Below are 23236 nucleotides of genomic sequence, written 5' to 3' on the forward strand. Positions count from 1 at the left end.
TCTGCATTTCCTCTTGAACAGAAAAGTTGCGGCTCCTCAAATGGAGATGGAACGCAATACCAGGAGAAGTTGTTTGGACTTTTCCAAGAGATTCTGTTTATAAGGCAGTAACTGCCGAGGGGCCTGTTTTCTGTGCTGTATTTTTCTTTGACTCTAAACAAGGATTTTTCTAGGTTTTACAATGTGAGTTGGTATGTGGCAAAGGCCGAGAAGACTGATAGCAGGTGGATCTTTATCCGAGAGTAAGTTTCAAGCTTGCAGTTTGTCTAGTAACTTATAACCCAGCAAGTAAAAGGGAAGACGCAATAGGTTAAGGAATGCTGCAGTTTTCAGGGAAACAATTCTTCCATGCTGCCGAAATGTAAAGACCAAACTGGACGCAAATCTCAGTAAAGGTCAAAAGAGAAGGAGGAGAAGCCACGAGTGAAAAATGTACACATTCACTGGCCCCAGTCGTTTTGTCTGATCTGGTAATGTACGTACATCCCTAGATCCTGTCACTGATTTGTTTAACATTATGCCACATAAACTTCATCATAATTAAACAAACTTGCTCTATTCTTTTTCTCGTATCAAGCTGTTTTGCAATACAGATTTTGTCCTCAGCTTTGGATCTCCATGTGTTGTTTACACTTGGTTCTGCAGAGAAGTCTTATGTCCAAGGGAAGGAATTACGTGTGAGCATGGGGAAAGGTTTCTTTCCAGGTTGGTTCTGACTGCACGTGCAGCCACCTCCCCTGCAGTCCTGCTCCAGGTAATACTGGACATGACCTCACTCTTCAACTCTCCACAAGGTTGAGAAAAACATACAAGAAAATGCAGCTTTTATGGACAAACATGAACAGATGATCTTTTAGCCCGAGACCCTTCATCAGAACTGGAAAGGAAAGGGTCATTCGGCCCATCTAATCCATGCTGAGCCATTTAAATTGTCTACTCCCATTGACTTGCACAGGGACCATGGCCCTCCATACCCATACCATCCACGCAACTATCCAAACTTCTCTTAAACATTGAAAGTGAATTCTCATGCTCCGCTTGTGCTGGCAGCTCATTCCAGACTCTCATCACCCTCTGAGTGAAGGCATTCCCCTCATGTGCCCCTTAAATTTTTAACCTTTCACCCTTAATCCATGACCTCTGGTTGTAGTCCCACCCAACCCCAGTGATGAAGGGTCATGGCCTGAATGATGCTGCCTGGCCTGTTGAGTTCCTCCAGCATTTTGTGTGTGTGTGTTGTTCAAGATTCAAAATTCAAAGCACATTTATCATCAAAGTGTGAATACTGAATACAACTCTGAGATACGTCCTCCCACAGGCACCCACAAAACAAAGAAACGCCTGGAATCTGTTCAAGTTGACATCAAAGATATCCAGCATCTGCAGAATCTCTTGTGTCTCTATCTGGCAACTTGGTCGTTTCCTAAAGTAATATTTTTTTTCACTTGGATAGGTACATGGAGGGACGGGGCTTAGAAGGGTTTAGGCTGAACACAGGAAGTTGGGACCTGCTGGGTGGGCACCGTGGTTGGCATGAGCTGGACGGGCCGAAGTGCCTGTTAACGCGCTGTATATCACTCTATGACTCAATTACGATAGCATTGCCCAGGGCGTCACAGTACAGGGACAAGATACAGTCACAGAAAAGCACTGGCAATTGACGTTGCTCTGCAACAGGTTCACTAAATCTTTATCTTTGAAAGTATTGACATTCAGAATCTTGTAAATGCACCAAAGTGGCATTTAAAAAAAAGTGACATTCGAACACAATGTTAAAAAATGTTGAAATAAACATTTTTAAAAAGCTTTAAAATGTACATTCAGGGGCCACTTTATTAGGTACACCCGTGCACCTGCTCGCTAGTGAATATCTAATCAGCCATTCACGTGGCAGCAACTCACTGCATAAGCATGCAGACATGGTCAAGAGGCTCAGTTGTTGTTCAGACCAAATATCAGAATGGGTACAAAATGTGATTTAAGTGACTGAACGTGGAATGATTGTTGGTGCCAGATAGGATGGTTTGAGTATTTCAGAAATGGCTGGGGATTTTCAAACACAACAGTCTCTAGAGTTTACTGAGAATGGTGCAACAAACAAAAAACATCCAGTTCTGTGGGCAAAAGGTGCCTTGTTAATGGGAGAGGTCAGAGGACAATGGTTCAAGCTGACAGGAAGGTGAGAGTAACTCAAATATTCACGTTACAACAGTGGTGTGCAGAAGAGCATCTCTGAACACACAACACATCAAAACTTAAAGCAGGTGGTCTACTGCAGCACAGCACCACAAACAGAGCACTCAGCAGTCATTTTATTAGGTATAGAAAGCATCTTATTAAGTGGGCACTGAGTGTATTTAGAAAATGAGATCTGCCAGCCTGATATCTGGAAGTTTTGTGTGGCACCATTGGGAAATATGGGAAACCCACTCATCAGGCAGAAAATCTTCCTGCCAGCATGAACCACAGATGGAGCAACAGCTCGGAACCTCTGCAGAGAAGTGTGGGCAAGTCCAATAGAATCGCTGACCCCCAGGCACAGGGCCTTGCCCCAAGTGTGTTAAATCACACATGGAGTGTTGTGTTCAGTTCCGGCCAACTCATTATACGAAGGATGTGGAAGCTTTGGAGAGGGTGCAGAGGAGATTTACCAGTATGCTGCCTGGATTAGACTGCACGTCTTATGAGGAAAGGTTGAGTGAGCTAGGGCTTTTCTCATTGGAGTGAAGGAGGATGTGAGGTGACTTGTAGAGGTGCACAACATGATAAGAGTGAATAGCCAGAGACTTTTTCTGCAGGTGGAAATGACTAATGAAAAGGAGCATAATTTTAAAGTGATTGGAGGAATTTATAAGGGGGATGTCGGAGATTAGTTCCTTACACAGAGAATAATGGGTGTGTGGGACTTGCTGCCAGGGTAGGTGGGAGAGGCAGGTACATTAAGGATAGTTAAGAAACTCCTACATCGGTATATATATATATAGAGAGAGAGAGAGAGAGAGAGACAGAGAGAGAGAGAGAGAGGGAGAGGAGGGAGGGAGAGCTGGGGTTTCTAAGACTTCTGCATAGTACTGTATTTGTTAATGTGGAGTGGAGGGCAAGTTTGTCAATCTGGCAGGAGCAAAAGCTGTTGGGAATGGTGAGGGTGCAGCATTGTGAAAGGGGTGTGGGAGAGGTTCCAGAGAAGATGGAGGGGGTGGCACAGGTGCTGACACAACCAGCTCTCAGACACCAGTAAGGCCATTGATTCTAAACTATTGGTTTATTGATCATTATAGAATGTCTCCCTGGTGCTTCCTGCTCCCTCCCATCTCCCTTCCCCTTTTCCCAACAATGATCCCCCTCTCCCTGCCCCTTTTCCCAACAATGATCCCCCTCTCCCTGCCCCCTTCCCACTCTCAGTCCACAATAGAGACCCATATCAGAATCAGGTTTAACATCACTCACAGATGCCATAATTTATTTTGTGGCAGCAGTACGTTGAAGCACATGAAATTACTACAGCACCATGCAAAAAGTCTTAGGCACCCTAGATATACATCTGTATCTAAGACTTTTATCAGTACTGTATATGGATGACAGAAAGATCTATGTAGGTGGGAAAGGTTAGATTGATCTTAGAGTAGGTTAAAAGGTCGACACAAGATCGTTGGCTGAAGAACCTGTACTGTGCTGTACAGTTCTATGTTCTACATCGCCATCACAAGGGCTGATCAATATCACTGCAGAATTAGAACTACAAAATGCAGGAGGAACTCCGTGAGTCCAACAGAAGCCGTGGAGGCAAAGAAGCCATTGGTGCTTTGTGCTGTGGTATACTGGCACCATGTTATACTGGCAATTCTCACAATCTCCACTCTAACCTCTCAATCCCAATGTAGGGTCTCAACCTAAAATGTTGACCAACACTCTTCCCCACAGATGCTGTTCGTCCCACTCGGTTCTTCCGGAGATTTATTGTTTGCTGCATCCTACGGCGTCTTTGGCGGGAGGAGAAGATGGCAGCACGACGCAGTGCGCGCAGCTCTCCGGTGAAATGATATCTTTTCTGTTAAATAGGGGCCGTGGACAATTCCGATTTGATGGAGACAGACGTGAAAGCACAGAGGAACATCTGGAGAAATTTCTGAAATATCTGGTTCGCCACTGTTGTTGCTGCGTGATTGAGAATTTCCGGAGGATAGGCCCCAAAATCCCCGGCTTTGCCTGTTTCTGGCCACCGAGACTGGGGTCGAAGCGTTCGGCAGAGATGGTGCTCGGTACTCGGTGTCAGAGGGCTGATCGGAGGCTCGAAGTTTTCGGGCAACTCAGAATCGGACTGTGGTCGGGCATGGCAGGGAGAGTTTTCTTCCTTCTCCTGTCTGCGTGAGATGTGGGACTTTCAAGAAACTTTGAATTTTTTTACTGTGCCATGGTCTGTTCTTCATCAAGTTATGGTATTGTTGCACTGTTTGTAACTATATGTTATAATTATGTGGTTTTGTTAGTTTTTCAGTCTTGGTCTGAACTGTGTTTTTGTGATATCACACCGGAGGAATGTTGTATCATTTCTTAATGCATGCATTACTAAATGACAATAAAAGAGGGCTACATGTCCTCGTAATCTAATCTAATAATCTAATCTTTAGTGCTTTGTGTCTCTACTTATCTTCCACCCTCTGTCTCTACCTCCAACCTCCTTCCATCTCACTCTTCTGCACATTATCTCTCTCTTCACTGAGATCCACCTGTCACCTGCCTCACCCTTCACCACTTGACATTGGTTTACCCCCCTCTACATACTCAGTCCTGATGCAGGATCATGAATTCTACCTTTGCTTCCACAGGTGCTGCCTGACCCGTGGTGTTCTTCCTGTTTTTTGTTGCTCCAGATTCCAGCATCTGCAGTCTCTTATGCCTTCGCTGCAGAATTAGATTGCTACGACTAGAGAAACCGTATTAAATACAAAACGATCAAGACTACGAGAAGAAGCTTTTATTTATAGCTGATTTTAAACCATAATTCTTAACAGAAGCAAATTAAGTCCAATCACATAACATGTACCTCATTTCTCACAGACCAGAACATTTCAATGAGCCACAAACTATTATTTTAATGGGTGTATGTAGTCAAATTCTGCTTTTGTATGTTGGAGGGACATTTAGGCAATAACTGAATTACCATCTATAGTCTTGTCAGGATGAATTTATATACCAACCACAGAACCTGTAATTGAATGTAAGCATTTTAAAACATAAAATTAAAAGGCAGACATACATTGACTTTAGTCCCTTTCCATTGTGCTCTCGCTAACATTCAACTAAATGACACCAGAATACTAAATGTGACTCACCTATTTTTGGTGCTTTGGGCTGAGTAAATTAATTTGATCACCTCTCCGTTAAATTGTGCCCTGAGATACTCAGGGCTCGCCTGGCAGAGCTTAAGAAAGAGTAGGATTTTTAAACTGCAGACCTCTGCACCCTCCATCTCAACCAAGTAACTTCTTTCAGAATAGTTGAGAAGTTCTCAGAAGGTAACAAGGCAAGTAGAAGCTTAGTTTTTGTGAGGACCTTCCCCTTAAATAATGCAGTGTGCATTCAGTATTACACAGCACAGGTAAGAAAGAAGATCGATGAGGGTAGGGTGGTAGATGTTGTCTATACAGACTTTGGTAATGATTTAACAAGGTTGTGCAAGGTAGTGTGTGGTGGGGTAAACATGTGTCTCTGTCAAAGGAGGTTCAAGGTATTCCTTCCTTCCATTTGGTAGAAGAAATAAACGGGCAGACTATTATTTAAATGGGGAGAGAATTCAATGTTCTGAGATGCAACGGGACTTGGGAGACCTCATGCAGGATACCCTTAAGGTTAACCTCCAGGTTGAGTCGGTGCTGAAGAAGGTGAATGCAATATTGGCATTCATTTCTAGAGGAATAGAGTATGGGAGCAGGGATGTGATGTTGAGGCTCTATAAGGCACTGGCAAGACCTCACTTGGAGTACTGTGTGCAGTTTTGGGCTCCTTATTTAAGAAAGAATGTGCTGACGTTGGAGAGGGTTCAGAGAAGATTCACTAGAATGAATCCGGGAATGAGAAAGTCAACATATGAGGAACGTTTGTCCACTCTTGGACTGTACTCCTTGGAGTTTAGAAGAATGAGGGGAGACCTCATAGAGACATTTCAAATGTTGAAAGGCATGGACTGAGTGGATGTGGCAAAGTCGTTTCCCACGGTGGGGGAGTCTAGTATGAGAGGGCATGACTTAAGGATTGAAGGACGCCCATTCAGAACAGAGATGCGAAGAAATTTTTTTAGCCAGAGGGTGGTGAATCTGTGGAATTTGTTGCCACGGGCGGCAGTGGAGGCCAAGTCATTGGGTGTATTTAAGGCAGAGATTGATAGGTATCTGAGTAGCCAGGGCATCAAGGGTTATGGTGAGAAGGCGGGGGAGTGGGACTAAATGGGAGAATCATCAGCTCATGATAGAATGGCGGAGCAGACTCGACGGGCCGAATGGCCAATTTCTGCTCCTTTGTCTTATGGTCTTATTAGCTTGCAACTCACCCTGGGGCAAGGTGTAGCACCAGCTAAGCCTCCCAATACATCACGGTAACAGCACCTTCTGGCCCAGCCAGCCTGCACCACCCAATTATGACACCTATGTGACCCCACTAACCTGTACATCATTAGTATGTGGGAGGAAACCAGAGTCCTGGAAGACACCCATGTGGTCCTGAGGAGAATGTGCGAATTCCTGACAGATAGTGGCAGGATTGAACCCGGATCACTGGAGGCTGGTGGCGCGGTGAGATCAGCGCCGGACTCCTGAGCGAAGGTTCCCGAGTTCAAATCCAGGTCGGGCCACCCACGAGCGTGCTTTCCATCTGTGCCGGGTTGAGTGTCGAGCTAGCCACTTGGCCTCGTAAAAAATACAAGGGTCGAGTCAGGAACGTTCATAACGTGACTCGGTTAATCCTGACACCACGTGCCAGAGAAGAACGGCTGAATGTCTGGTACGACACGCTTAAAAAAAAACTGGTGAGGTAATAATGTTCTGTTAACCACTATGCTACTGAGCTGATCCTCAATTTTGTCTGCTTATCTCAGGAATGTTTGGGATTAGGACATTGCATTAAACAGCAAAAATCTGGATTTGTGGAAGGAGAAGGAAATTTATTCAGCAATGACTGGGATGTCAGTGGTGCAGCTGTAATTTCTGAGCTTCTAACATTAGCTTATTTTAAGAAAACCGTTTTTGTTATAAAATCTCCTTGATTCACTAAGAAAATAACTGAGTGAGAGAAGGAGATAGAAAGCTACAGGGAGCGTTTTATACCACATTTATGATCAGCTTTACCTTGGGCAGTTTTTCAAAGCCTGCAGGGGAAGTTCGCCAAGTGCACTAGACAACCTGCTGGGGTTCTCAGTAGGTCAGGCAGCATCTGTAGAGGCAGGGGGATGGTCAATGTTTCAGGTCGAGACTCTGCATCCGGACAGACAGAAAGCTGTCACACAGACTGGGGCAGTCGGCTTTTAATTGCTTCAAATTAAAGTTTCATTTCACTCAATGCTTTACTTACTGTCCGTTAACACCGCTGGCATTTAGGGCAGCAATGAAGGTCCTCCGTCTCTGGTGGGCTTCAGGGCTTCCTTCATCATGCGAGTAGCTTCCTCTCTGCTTTCACTACTGTCTGTCATGCAAGTCCTGGGTGGAGCCTCAGGAATACCGTCGCACTCAGATGTAGAAGAACTCCTCATTGCTGTTTCCGTAACAGTTTTGTTTTGCCAGTCAGGGTTGTTTGCCCTGAGCTGAAACCGTAAACCCGAAGGACCAGCGGACCATTGTTAGTCTGGCCTCTACCATTTGACCTGTAAGGCAAGGATAAACCTGCCAAAAGCCAAGGCATAACGCTCTGATTCCAGCCAACATAGCTCTCTGGGTCATTGAGGCACAAAAACCTCCAAACCCTACAACAAGATTGCGATCCTCTTGGAAAACTCACACGACTTAGGAGCAGCTTTTTCCCCTTCACCATCAGATTTCTGAATAGACATGAACATTTTCTCACCATCTTTACTCATTTTTTTGCATTACTTAATTATCTTTTTCACACATGTACATAGTTAGGGTGTCTAGGACTTTTGCACAGTACTGAGTAATTTTACATGTTGTACTGTACTGCTATCACAAAAAGAAAATCATAACATACGTGAGTGATGATAAACCTGATTTTGATATGGGTCTCTTCTGTGGTCTGAGAGTGCGAAGGAGGCAGGGAGAGAGGAATTGTGGTTGGGAAAGGGGGAAGGGAGAGGGGAGAGAGCGGGAAGCACCAGAGAGACATTCAGTAATGATCAATAAACTGATTGTTTGGAATCAAATAACCTTGCCTGGTGTCTCAGGGCTGTGTGTGTCTGCACCCGCACCACCACTACCTTCCCCACCTCTTCCGGCACTCCTTTTCTGCTACCTATCCCACACCCCTCCCATGATGCTCTACCCTTAACATTCCCAACATCCTTTGCTCCCGCCAGATTTACAAACTCACACTCTGATCCACGTTGACAAATACAGTACTGTGCAAAAGTCTTAGGCACCCTACCTATATATATGTGCTTAAGACTTTGCACAGTACTATATTTATTATTACAATTTATGAATTGCAGTGTTCTGCTGACTCAAAACAAAAAAAAATCACGACTACATTTGCGATAATAAATCTGATTCTGAGTTGGTTTATTGTTCACTGAAAAGTAATCATCAACATGCCAGGTTCTGGAGGTACGAGAGAGTAACGTTATAACAGATTCTCACAAAAATTCAATTTGAATTGCCAGATAACTATCGTGAAAATGGCTCTCTTATCAGTTTGCGACTTATTGCATTAAAATTGTGCAATATTAAATATTTTTTGGTAATCTTTGAGCCATGGGAAGGCTACCCACATCCAACGGATTTACTTCTGGAGATTTGATCATTGTCAGAACAAGGAAATATTTTTTCCATGTGCTGGCAATCAGTTGGCTAACAATATCAATTCTATAGGTACTGGAGTTGCACAGACCATTGTCCTGAATTAATTAAACCAATGACTCCTAATTAATCTAATCCTTTTTCCATGCATATTGACCATATCCCTGCTTTCTCTGCATATTCATGTGCCTGTAAAAGAATCTCTCAAATGCTCCTATGCTGTCTGTCTCCACCACAGCCTCTTGGCAGTGCATTCCAGGCATCCACCACTCTGTAAAAAACCATGCCCCACATACATTACTGTGCAAAAGTCTTAGTACATATATATAGCCAGGGTGCCCGAGACTTTTTGCACAGTACTGTAGAAATTTTATGTATTGCACTATACTGCTACAAAAAAGAAACAAATTTCATGCCATATGTGTGATGATAAACCTGATTCTGATATGAGCTTCTATTGTGGACAGAGTGAGAAGAGGGCAGGGAGAGGGAATAATGGTTCAGAAAAGAGGGAGGGAGTGGGAAGCTCTGTAATGATCAATTAACCAATTGTTTGGAAGCAAATGACCTTGCTTGCTTCTGAGGGATAGGTGTGCCTGCACCTGAGCCAACCCCCTCCCACTGCCCCACCCACCCCCCCCCCCAGCCCCGGCACTCATTCTCCGCTACCTGTCCCATACCCGTCCTGTGGCATTCCACCCTCGCTATTCCCAACATCCTTTTCTTCCACCAGATTTAGAAACTTCCTCTCCACTCCACGTTGACAAATACAGTACTGTACAAAAGTCTTAGCACCCTAGCTATATATGGGCCCAAGACTTTTGCACAGTACTGTCCCTCCTTTGCACTTCCCCCTCTCACCTTAAATACCTGCCCTCAAATACGAGGCATTTCGATCCTGGAGAAAAGATATTAGTTGTAGGGCTATGTCTGGCATGATTAAACTTCCATTAACTTTTCCTCAGCTTCCACTGATCGAGAGAAAACAGCCCCAGATTGTCCAGCCTTTATTCATAGCACGTCCTTCAAACCAGGCAGATTCCTGTTAAACCTCCTCCGCACCCTCTTCTAATGAGGTGACATCTTTTCCATAATGAGGCGACCTGAATTGCTCGCAGTTCTGGAGATGTGGCCTAACCAGAGTTCTATAAATCTGCAATATAACTTCCAGGCTTTTGATCTCAGTGCCTTGACTAATGAAAGTCAGCTTGACATGCCTCTTCTTTACCATTACTAAAGTTGCTGAATTCCACAGTGATACAGTACAGTACTGACTTTTTTCTGCTCTGTTTTTTTCCCCAGAAAAGATTGGTGTGATTACCAAACCAGCTTTGTGAGGGAAGGCAGCTTATTTGCAATAACCTGCAGACCCTGCAAATAACGTTGGAGGCCAATTAAATCTGGGCCAAGGAAGCGTCAACCTGAGTTTTTTTTCTCAAAGACGTCACCGTGTTTGAGCACTGCATTTATTATCCATATATTTTGGGTTAAAGATTGTTGTGGTGTATTAAATGTTATAAAAATATTAGACAAAATTCTGGACAATTCCAAGTTACACTTTAGTTCTTTGTGAGCTCACAGTATGTAAGGTGTCTGTACAAGTTAAACACTGTAGGTTTGTTAAATGCTTGCTAATAGTGGCTGGATTCTTTCTTAGCCTTAAGGCACCAGAGGCACAAGAATAAAAGACCAAAGTGTTTATCTGTCTCTACCTATCTCAAAATGCTTGTGAGTTGAACCGCTATTTATTGAACCACCTTTCGCTTGGTTCTCAGAACTTCACCTAGACCGAGGAACCATGATCAATTGATGCCTTGGATGGACCCAGGATAATTTCACGAGTTGGAATCCAGAGGTCCCCTGGGAATAATGGCAAATGAGACCCCCGAGGACGGCATCAATCAGGTGATGACTAAAATCGTGAGCCCTAAAATCTTTGTGGAAATCCTTGCAACTTACTATGTAGTATTTAGTGTGATTTACTTGTGCTTTCTGTTTTATGATAATAAATTAGGCTTAAGTTACTTATATGCTTACTACCACGTTTCCTGGACACTCGAACTGGTTTGGGTCTCTTGGGTCTGATCAACCCAGACCGTTACAAAGATTGAAGGCTTCTGTTGCTTGTAAGAAAACATCACAATGTCTTTTTTAAGCCTTTAAAGGAAAATTTGATTATGTTGAGCAAAATGAGAGATATAGATATTTAACAGTAAAATAAAACTGCGCCAAAGACATCTTGTGTTTCGATGTACGATCAGGAGCCACTTTATTAGGTGTAGCTATATACCTGCTTGTTAATGCAAATATATACAGTAATCAGCCAATCATGTGGCAACATCTCAATGTATAAAAGAATCCAGGCATATTCAAAGGATTCAGTTGTTGTTTAGACCAAACATCAGAATGGGGAAGAAATGTGATCAAATGTGAGTTTGACTATGGTGTCAAACAGGATGGTTTGAGTATCTTAGAAACTGCTGATCCCCTAGGATTTTCATGCATAGCAATTTCTAGAGACTCTAGAGAATGGTGAAAGAAACAAAAAGCATCTAATGAGTGGCAATTCTGTGGGTGAAAACACCTTGTTAATAAGAGAGGTTTGAGGAGAACGGCCAGACTAGGTCAAACTGACAGGAAGGTGACAGTAACTCAAATAACCACATGTTACAATAGTGGTGTACAGAACAGCATCTCTGAATGCACAGTACATCAAACTTTGGTCAAACTTCTTAACTTTCTTAATCTGTGGTTAAGAAGGCGTACAGTCTATTGGCCTGTAGGACCTTAGGACCCTGGTCAGACCCCACTTGGAGTACTGTGCTCAGTTCTGGTCACCTCACTACAGGAAGGATGTGGAAGCCATGGAAAGGGTGCAGAGGAGATTTACAAGGATGATGCCTGGATTGAGGAGCATGCCTTATGAGAATAGGTTGAGTGAACTCGGCCTTTTCGCCTTGGAGCAACGGAGGATGAGAGATGACCTGATAGAGGTGTATAAGATGATGAGAGGCATTGATCGTGTGGATAGTCAGAGGCTTTTTCCCAGGGCTGAAATAACTAACATGAGAGGGCATAGTTTTAATGTGCTCAGAAACAGGTACCGAAGGGATGTCAGGGGTAAGTTTTTCACAGAGAGTGGTGGGTGCATAGATGCACTGCTGGCAGCAGTGGTGGAAGCGGGTACAATAGGATCTTTTAAGAGCCTCTTAGATAGGTACATGGAGCTTAGAAAAATAGAGGGCTATACGGAAGGGAAATTCTATGCAGTTTCTAGAGTAAGTTACACGGTTGGCACAACACTGTGGGCCAAAGGGCCTGTAATGTGCTGTAGATTTCTATGTTCTATGTTCTATGTTTCCAAGAAGGTTCATGAAAGTGATTCCAGGATTGAATGGCTTGTCATATGAAAAGCATTTGATGGCTCTGGGCCTGTATTCACTGTAATTCAGAAGAATGAGAGGTAACCTAATTGGAACTTATCAAAGAGTGAAAGGCCTTGATAGAGTGGATGTGGAGAGGATGCTTCCTATGATGAGAGTGTCTAAGACCAGAGGACACAGCCTCAGAATAGAGGGTTGTCCTTTTAGAATAGAGATGAAGAAGAATTTCTTTAGCCAGAGAGTGGTGAATCTGTAGAATTCGCTGCTACAGGCAGCTGTGGAGATCAAGTCTTTATGTATATTTAAGGCAGAGATTGATAGATTTTTGATTGGTCAGGGCCTGAAAGCATAGGGGGAAGGGTGGCGGGAGATTGGGGCTGATGTTCCAAATATCTCTGCTGGGGCCCCTGCAATTTCTGCACTAACCTCCCACAGGGTCCAAGGGAACACTTTGTCAGGCCCTGGGGATTTATCTACCCTAATTTGCCTCAAGAAGGCAAACACCTCCTCCTCTAATCTGTATCAGGTCCATGACCTTGCTGCTACATTGCCTCACATCTATAGACACTGTGTCCCTCTCCCGATTAAATACAGATGCAAAAAATCCATTTACGATCTCTTCCATTTTTCAGCTCCAGGCATAGATTACCAGTCTTATCTTCCAGAGGACCAATTTTGCCCCTTGATATCATTTTGCTCTTAAGATTCTCCTTCACTTTGTCCACTAGAGAAACCTCGAGTCTTCTTTTAATCTTCCGGATTTCCTCTTGCATTTCTTATACTCCTCAAGTACCCCATTTTTTCCTGCCTACCTATACCTGCTTTACATCTCCTTCTGTTTCTTAGCCAGGGCCTCAATATTTCTCAAAAACCAAGGTTCCTTAAACCTGTTATCCTTGCCTTTTATTCTGACAGGGACATACAAACTCTGTACTCTCAAAATTTCACTTTTGAAGGCCTCCCACCAAGTACACCTTTGCCAAAAAACAACCAGTCCCAATTTACACTTGCCAGATCCTTTCTGATACCATCAAAATCCGCCTTTCTCCAATTTAGAATCTCAACCCAAGGACCAGACCTTTCCTTTATTATAATTACTTTGAAACTAAAGGCATTATGATCACAAGGTGCAAAGTGTTCCCTGACACAAACTTCTCCCCGCTTGCTTCTTTTAAATTTACTCCCCCTCTAGCAATCCGGTGTTTTATAGAGACTGTGGTACGCAAAATGTGCTGACTGCTCCAGTCACTTCTTTTAAATTTTCTCTCCCACGATGCAATTTGGTGTCACCTTGGGACTGTGACATGTAAAACGTGCTGACTGTCCCAGCTCGCTTCTTTTAAATTCTACGCAATCCAGTTTCTTGTCGGGACTATGACATGCAAAATGTACCTAATTAGGTGCCAAATAAAGTGGCTACTGAGTGTACATGTGAGAAATAAAGCTGATCTTCATCTTGTGTTTGTTTTAAATACTATCAGGCAGATGAAAGGCCAGCCAGAACTATTGTAAATCTTTCTTGTTCTACTTCAATAATTGAGCTTAAAGTTATGTTACATAATACCACTAAAGAAAGGATTAGAAATGATTTTGGTCATTCATATGAAGGCATTATTCATATTTAATGATAATCTCATGGAACAGTTTTAACCCGAAATGATCTAAGCACAGTAAAAAAACAAATTAAAGTGAACAGTTTCATTGCTTTAAACCATTGCCCTTATAATGTTTTTAGTAAGATTAAGAATTTTATGCTGGTTTACACATGATTATCTCTCAATTTTCTTACATGGTACACTATTATCCTGGTTGAGAGAAGACAGGCAGAAGACTCATACTCGGCCACAGTTGTGCAATGCCTTCAGCATTCCTGTGGGCAAGGAAGGGAGACGGCACACACTAGATAGACCTCTCTGAGTCAAAGACTATCACAGTCAGATCTATCAACATCCCATCAGTGTTCGCCCCGACCACCTCCTCTCTCTGACCCCCTTCCACCAACTGCAAGATCAGAAGGTAGGCAGGGAGATGTGGAAATCACACTGGTGGGAAGTGACGAAGGAGATTATAAAGTGATTCTCAGTCTTCTTTTATCTTTATCTTCAGAGTCACATGGAAACATGGCAATTCCAGAGAGAGTTGCAGCAACTTCTCCCTCCGCAATCGAAGGAGGTGGATATGAGGGAGCAAGTTCAAGAGGAGCTTGTATTCTTGTATTTTCCTTGTAGTTTAACTTTCCTATACCTGTTTGTATTTTATATAATTAAGTAATTACTATACTGTGCAAAAGTTTTAAGCACCCTTGATTTTTTATTTGGTTTCAGATGGTATGGCCTTCACAGAGACTTGATCTCAACGTCATCAGTGTTGTCTAGGATTATCCAGAGGGACAGCAGCAAGCTAGACAGCCAAAGTCTGCAGAAGAGTAGTGCCAAGTTTTCTAAAATTCTTGGAACAACCTACCAGCCGATTTTCTGATAAAACTGCATGATACTGTACCCAAGAGAATTGATGCAGTTTTAAAAGCAAAAGGTAGTCATGCCAAATCTTGATTTGATTTAGTTTTTTGTTGTTTACTGCTCTTTATAGTAATCATTATTTGAAATTTAGAAGCTTTTCATTATTTTTGAAAGCATCTTCACTTGACATAGCTTTTTCTACAAGACATTTGCACCATACTGTATGTATAAGTTTTCTGTGAAATTTCTAGTAATTGCTGTACAGCTGCTTCTGTCTTTTCTGGAAGCTTCTTACATTTTTCTGGAGCAGGTGTCACACTATTTGAATCTGGCCATTTTATAGGCTAATTGTCGGTGTCAAAGTGGAGATACGTCTCTACCATAGGAGGTAGAAGGCACTCCTTTCCTCCGCTAGCTTGCAAGTCAGCTTTGGACAAGGTGCAGTTTCTTAGCCCAACAATCAAAGTCACCTGTAGCCATGGGAGCCGGTGCTGGATGGTTGTGTGAGCAGCTGGTGCATATCACAAGTGCTGGTTATGTGACCACTGACACCAGGCAGACAGTCTCTGAAGAGTATTGATAATAGCTGGGGTCACCCGCCTTGCAAAGTCACTGCCCAGAAGAAGGCAATGGCAAACCACTTCTGAAGAAAAAATTGCCAAGAATGATCATGGTCATGAAAGAACATGATTGCCCATGTAATATAACACAGGACACAACAATCAAATGAATTGTTATCACTGCAATGTTGTCAGCTTTTTATCAGAAGTTAGTTTTTTTAGAGGGTGACCACAACTTTCTCTTAGTTTGTTCTTTGTGGGTGACTGAGAACCTTCAGAGACATAGTTCTGAAAATCGTTTCTTTTTGAACATAGACACATACAACTGACGCTATTTTAAAACTGTTCGGTCTATGCATGGTGGAACTTTAGATTGCTCTGTGTTATCATTTCAGAGGATCTGTCCTAGGCCCAGCACATAAATGCTATTACAAAGAAAGCAAGGCATCACCTCTGCTCTCTTTTTGTGAAGATTCAGCATGACATCTAAAATTTTGATAAATTTCTATGGATGAGTGGTGGAGAATATGTTGACTGGTTGCATCACGGCTTAGTATGGAAACACCAATTTCCTTGAATGGAAAATCCTACAAAAAGTAATGGATATGGCCCAGTGCATCATGGGTAAAGCCCTCCCACCATTGAGCAGATCGACACGGTGTCGCAGGAAGTCAGCATCGATTATCACGGTCCGTACCATACAGGCCATGTTCTTTTCTCACTGCTGCCCCATCAGGAAGAAGGTACAGGAGCCTCAGGACCCACACCACCAGGTTCAAGAACAGTTATTACTCCTCAACCATCAGGCTCTTGAAGCAAAGGAGATAACTTCACTCATCCCATCACTGAACTGTTCCCTCAAACCTATGGACTAACTTTCAAGGACGCCATCTCATGTTCTCAATATTTATTGCTTATTTATTATTGTATTTTCTTTTTTATTTGTACAGTTAGTTATTTTTTTGCACATCAGCTGTTTATCTGTCCTGTTGGATGCAGTCTTTCACTGATTCTTGGAGTTACTGTGTGTGCCCACGAGAAAATTAATCTCAAAGTTGTATATTGTGATGTATATGTTACTTGATAATAAATTTACTTTGAAGTTTGAACCTTGAGTGGTATAGAGTCTAATGGCCAGACAAGTGCATACCTCTGAGGCTAGTTAAAAACTGTTTGGCAACACTCTCCTGTGCTAGCATTGTGTATTGCACTGTACGTCTGCCACAAAACAATAAATTTCATGACCTATGTCAGTAATACTAAACCTATTTCTGGTTCTGTGAACAAGGCCATATACCGTTTAGTATTTCCTGCAAATAGTTTATGAATAATATTTATTTTGAAACTGATAACGTCCTGTAAGCAAATTCTGAGAGCAATGCAGAGGCCATCTGGCTTAACCTGGTATGTGATCTGATCCAGTTCTCCAGCTCACTGACAAACGTTAATCTAATCCTTTCCAATCGTGCATTCAAAGCTTTACATGTGACAAAAGGAATCAGACCCACTCCTTAATTGAGAAACCTATTGTGTTGCCTAAGCAAAACTAAACATATTTGCTATATATATATAGTACATATTTTTGTTAGGTTTCATGTTGTATGGTGTGTATGGTGTGGGTAATCATGGTCCTTCCACACCAATGATTGTTCTTGGCAAGTTTTCCTGTAGAAGCGGCTTGCATTACATTCTTCTGGGCAGTGTCTTTACAAGATGGGTGACCCCCCCATCCATTCTCAGTACACTTCACAGATTGTCTGCCTGGCACTAGTGGTCACATAACCAGGACTTGTGATATGCACTAGCAGCTCATATAACCATCCACCACCTGCTTCCATGGCTTCATGTGACCCTGTTCAGATGGCGGTGGGGGTTAAGCAGGTGCTTCACCTCGCCCAAGGGTGACCTGCAGGTTGACGGAGGGAAAGAGCGCCTTACACTCCTTCGGTAGAGATGCATCTCCACCCCACCACCCCATTTGCAATATATTCGGCAAATAATATGATCTCATAAGCTTTTGCTAATCTAATGCCGATTTAGATTTAAGTGGCTTATGGCTTATTCAACTTAGTAAGTACAGTTAATTCAAAATGCAATTTGTCTGTCCAAGCAAAAAGCAATTATAAACCTCAACAGGGGAAAGAGAAGTCTGGAGGACTCATTTCTGCTATATCTGAAGAAAATACATTAATCTACTTTGGTGTTACTCAGAGTACATTGCCAGAGCAGATAAAGATAAAAGCAATCTTGCACTATCCCCTCCCCGATCACTTCAGCTGGTGGTGTTACAGCAAGGTGACACATGCCTTGGGGCACACATTGCAAAAAAAAACACACACAAAATATTGGAGGAACTCAGCAGAACAGGCTGCATCCATGGAGGCAAGTGAGTAGTCAATATTTCAGGCCGAGACCCCTCACCAGGACTGGAAAGGAAGGAGGAAGAAGCTAGAACAAGAAAGGTCGGTGAGAGTGGAATTAGTACAAGCTGGCAGGTGATAGATGAAGCCAAGTGAAGGGGAAGGTAGGTGGGTTGGGAAGTGGGGGGAGGGTGAAGTGAGAGGCTGGGAGGTGAAAGGTAGGGAAGGAGAAAGGGTTGAAGAAGGAACACACACAAAATGCTGGAGGAACTCAGCAGGTCAGAGAGCATCCATGGAGATGAGCAGACGGTCGACGTTTCAGGCCGAGATCCTCCTTCAGAGAAAGGATCTGATAGGATAGGAGAGTGGACCATGGGAGAAACGAGGGGGACCAGAGGGAGGTGATGGGCAGGTTAGGAGAAGAGAAGTTGTAAGAATGGAACCAGAATAAGGAATTTAAAAAGAGAGAAGGTGTTGGGGAGAAGAAACTACAGAAAGTTAGAGACATCAATGTTCATGTCATCAAGAGCCAGGCTTGGTGCTGCTTAGGGGAGGTCCACAGTAGAGAAGTAACACTACAAACTGTGTGCTGTGACACACTAAAGGTCAAATGGTCCTAAAAAAGAATTTCCAGGCCCCACACTTAACCATTCCTTTCTTGGCCAACAGTCATCCCTCAACCAACACCACATGTGGAAGAAATGGTCATGTACTTTGAAGGTCTATGAAAAATCTGGCAGCTGAGTTTCCCCAACATTTCAGAGAAGTCTTCAAACATGCATGACTGATCCATTCTGTAGTGTTTGGGACGGCACAATAGCGTAGTGGTTAGCACGATGTCTTACACTGCGGGTGACCTGGGTTCGATTCCTGCCGCTGCCTGTAAGGAGTTTGTACGTTCTCCCCGTGACCCCGTGTGTTTCCTCCGGATACTCTGGTTTCATTCCACAATCCAAAGACGTGCCTATCGATAGGTTAATTGGTCATTGTAAATTGTCCTATGATGAGGGCTAGGATTAAATTGGGGGGTTGCTGGGCGGTGTGGCTCGAAGAGCTAGAAGAGACTATCGTGCGTTGTATCTCAATAAATAAAATAAATAAAAATAAATACAAATTATTTCTTAGTGACAGGACCTGCTTCCACATAAGCCCTTATTGAGCTCTATATGTTACCAAATCCCTCTTCTTACCAGGTATGTTTCACTCTTCTGACGTTTGTTTGTGGGTTCGCAAGACATGTAGATTGAAACAGAAAATGCTCGAAAAGCAGATCAGGCAGCATCTGTGGGAAGAATGACTATACTACCTGAGGTGCTTAAGGAGAGCTAATCTGCCCCCAAAATTGCAGGCCAACTTTTATTGATGTGTGATAGAGAGCATACTAACATATGGAATGACAGTGTGGCTTAGTGTTATCAAGGATCCCACCCATCCATCCAGCATCCTCTTTGACTTTCTACCATCAGGCAGGAGACTCTGATGCATAAACGCAAGAACAATCAGGATGGGAAACAGTTTCTTCCCTCAGGCCATTAGGCATCTGAACTCCCTGCCGTATCGCATTTGAAGTGTCAACCAGTTAATTTGTTCTACACCTTACAATACTTAATTTATGCATTTACTTTATTTATTTATGTATAATTCACTTTCCTAAGACATAGTGTGTTATATGTCTGTTATGTGTACTACCGTGCTTTACACCTGGTCTGGAGAAACATTGTCTCATTTGATGGTGTACATGTATATAGTTAAATGACAATAGACTTGACTTGATTTGACTTTGTAGTCTAGCTGCGGCAAGATAGATCACAACGCACTCCAATGGGTGATTGGGTTGGCTCAGCACATCGTTGGGACTCAACCACTGGACCAGGAGACAACGTACAACCCTTGATGCCTATGGCACACTTGTAACATCAATAAAGACCGATCCCAATCCGGACACTAACTGTTCGATCTCCTGCCATCTGGTAGGAGATGCAGAAACATCTTAGCCAAGACAGTAAGACTGAAAAACAGCTTATTCCCGAAGGGTGCTGTGCAGCTGAATAATTCTACACCCCACCCCGGTTTCCCAATGGCCCTTGAGTGTTATGGACTATCAAGGTCACTAGTTGCATGTAAATATGAGATTTTTTTAAAAAATTAAGCCATATTGCATGCATTGTAAGCATCTGACTTGCATGGACTGGAATAGCACCACAATCTTGTTGTCTTGAACAATGACAATAAAGTTCTATGTTTAAGGCTTCGGATGGAAGTGATAAAGGGGTAAAGCGGATTAGTCCAAGTAGAGTGGAAGATGGGGTGAGTTGTGGGTGGGCCAAGGATAATGGGGGTGCAACCAGCTGAAGATTCTGGGACCTGGAATAACACCAGGGGTGTTGGAAGAGGTCAACAGGTTAGGCAGCATCTATGCAGGGTCAATGTTTCAGGTTGAAACCCTTTATCTAGACTGCTGAACCCCTTCTGGCCTTCATTAAGATTAGAAGAAGGATCTCGGCCCTTTGTAGATGCAGTTGACCCACTGACTTCCTCCAGCATTTCTGGTGCTGGAGCAAAGGGAGTATCTGTAAAAAGGACAAAGTTATGTAGCCATTAAATCAACAGCTATTTATTCCCCTCCATAGATGCTGCCTGACTAACTGAGTTCCTCCAGCATTTTGTGTGTGTTGATCAAGATTTCCAGCATCTGCAGAATCCGTTGTGTTTGAAATTGACAGCTGAGCTCCTTTTTGTGTAAAATGAGTTCCCAGTATTAGTGTCATAGAGCACCACTGCATGAAAACAGGCCCTTCAGCCCAACTAGTCCATGCTGAACTCCTAGTCCCATTGACCTGCACCTGGACCAGATCCCTCCAGATCTTTTCCATCCATGTACTTATCCAAACTTCTCTTACATGCTGAAATCCAACTGAATCCATCACCTTCGCTGGCAGCTCGTTCCATACTCACACCACTTTTGGATGAAGGAAAATGTTAAGTCTGGGGATATGTCCAGCAGTCTTCAATATACAAATGATAGAGAAGATAGGAGACAGGGATTGAAGGACAACCAAGCATTCCTAACATAAACAGAAAGAAAAAGCAGGTTTACTGTAGATTGAGAATTCAGTATTCAGCCCTACCATTGCAACAGGCCTAGACAGAAAACGTGTCATTTCTTTAGCTTACAGATGTCTACTTTGGTCTAGAATACAATTGGCACACTTGCTTTTATTGTCCAAGGCACAGGCTCAGGAGATCATGGTAGAACACTATAAAAAGCTATTAATTAGGCCATAACTAGAGTAACACACACAGTTCTGACAGGAAGTCAGTATTGGAATGGGTGCAGAGAAGGATCACGGGAATATTGTCAGAACAGAAGGATTATAACTTGGAGAGATTAACTGGGTTGTTTTCTTCGGAACAAAGGAGACAGAGAAGATTTCATTAATGCGTGGGAAATTACAGAATGTCTTGATAGGATCAGAGACCAAGTCCAAGAGCAGATGGCACAGCCTCCGAACTGATAGATGTCCCTTTAGAACAGATATAAGGAGTTTCTTTAGCCAGAAGATTGTGAATCTGGGGAATTCATTGTCAAAAATGGCAGTGGAGGCCAAGTCACTGGGTATATTTAAAGCTGCGGTTGATATGTTGATAGGATGCCAAAGGGTATGGGAAAGAGCAGGAGAATAGGATTGAGAAGAGTAATGAATCAGCCATGGTGGGGCAGACTCGATGGGCTGAATAGCCTAATTCTGCTCCAATGGCTTATGAGTCAAAAGAAAGAAGTCATTGTCTTGGCAGGGACAAATCAGGCACTGTGGCACAGTGGTGTAGACGGTAGACAGGTGGGTTCATTTCCAACTTTGTATATTCTGCCTGTGACTGAGTCGGTTTCCTACTAAAGGCATCGTTAGTCTTGCGAGACCATGGATTTGCCCCTGTAAAGTCTTCACTCTCCAGGGTGCAGGCCTGGGCAAGGTTGTATGGAAGACCAGCAGTTGCCCATGCTGCAAGTCTCCCCTTCTCCAACGACACCAATGTTGTCCAAGGGAAGGGCATTAGGACCCATACAGCTTGGCACCGGTGTCGTCACACAGCAATGTGTGATTAAGTGCCTTGCTCAAGGACACAACACGTTGCTTCGGCTGGGGCTCGAACTCACGACCTTCAGGTCGCTAGTCTAATGCCTTAACCACTTGGCCACGTGCCCACACGGTTTCCTACTAGTGCTCCAGTTTCACTCCACCTTCCAAAGATTGGCACATTGGTAGTTAAATGGGGCATTGTAAATTGTTTCATCTTTGAAAAGGTTGAGTGAACTAGAGCTTTTCCCTTTGGAGAGAAGATGAGAAGTGACTAGATAGAGGTGTCCAAGAGGCATAGATTGAGTGGATAGCGAGAGACTTTCTACCAGGTCAGAAATGGCTAAGACCAGGGGTCATAATTTTACGGTGACTGAAGGAAGGTGTAGGGGGGATTTCAGAGGTAAAGTTTTCACACAGAGAATGGTGGGTGCGTGGAACTCCCTGCCAAGGTGATGGTAGATGTATTTAAGAAACTCTCAGAACAGCACATGGATTTGTGATGGTATTTGGATTTCTGATTGTTCAGTTCCAAACCTAAATGAGGACCTTAAGCCCTATCCTATGGGTACCCTCACTAAAGGGAGGTTATACTGCAACTACCCAATCTTCAAAGATTAGTTCACTTCCCTGTTTAATTTTCATGGCAATGTAGCTGCCAATACCCAGTACTGGATGGTGGATCTTCCCTCCCTACTAAGGAGATACTTCCAGCTAACAAAGTAGTTTAAACACAGTTCATTTATTTTCAGTGATACATATTTAAAGTTAAGCAACATTCTTAAAACACATTTGAAACTCAGAGGATTTTTATCTTATAAAAGGCTTCCAATTTACATACTATTTTTAAAACACAAAGGGCCTCCAAAACAAGGTACAATTCCTACAAGTTAAAATGACAGGCCCAAGGGTAGCAGACGAAGCCATTGCTCATTGCAGGCATTGAAGGCTGAGGAATGAATTCTAATTCACCGTGTTTTAGTCATTCTTCTTGAACTATACCTAAAAAACCTGAACTGCACTCTTCATTTAGGCTGTTTCTTTGCCTCTTGTGTAACCTCACACACACATGATATTTTTAAAACACTTTTTAACACAACTAATCTAAAAGCTTTTGGAGACAGATCACAAGTACCCAAAATTAATGCGATGAAGCTGACTCTTTGAGTACATAAACCTTCCAATTATTAATAGATCAGCTATTTGATGTGCTAAGTGATAATATCAGTCTGGCCTGCAAACTTCCTTGAAATAAACAACTTTGTCAATGTTGTCAAATTAAGTAGCCCATTGTTTATTGTCTTATACTGAACTTCTTGAGCAGTTAGCCCAGGAACTGTGGGTCCAGCAAGTCTGATTATTGCTTACCATTTATACTAATAACAGCAGACTGGCTCCCATTTCCAACCAGAAGCTAAACAAAGAATATTAACTTACTCAA

General features: G+C 43.0%; 1 long non-coding RNA gene across 7 annotated transcripts in view; it reads left to right on the plus strand.

Annotated features, from left to right (window-relative positions):
* The window catches only part of LOC134355764 (uncharacterized), a 29395-nt gene extending 6373 nt beyond the window's left edge, over positions 1–23022 (plus strand). For 2 of the 7 annotated variants that reach the window (XR_010020178.1, XR_010020172.1), the window contains 2 exons: positions 10733–14872; positions 19506–23022. This is a non-coding gene — a long non-coding RNA (uncharacterized LOC134355764). Of the gene's footprint in view, positions 1–10732; positions 14873–15142; positions 17038–18912; positions 19454–19505 lie in introns of those variants that run through there. The other 5 variants (XR_010020175.1, XR_010020177.1, XR_010020176.1 and 2 more) reach the window with 5 other exon arrangements.
* The last annotated feature ends 214 nt before the right edge of the window (positions 23023–23236 follow it).

Source organism: Mobula hypostoma, chromosome 13 (assembly GCF_963921235.1).
Source record: "Mobula hypostoma chromosome 13, sMobHyp1.1, whole genome shotgun sequence".
Lineage (NCBI taxonomy): Eukaryota > Metazoa > Chordata > Chondrichthyes > Myliobatiformes > Myliobatidae > Mobula > Mobula hypostoma.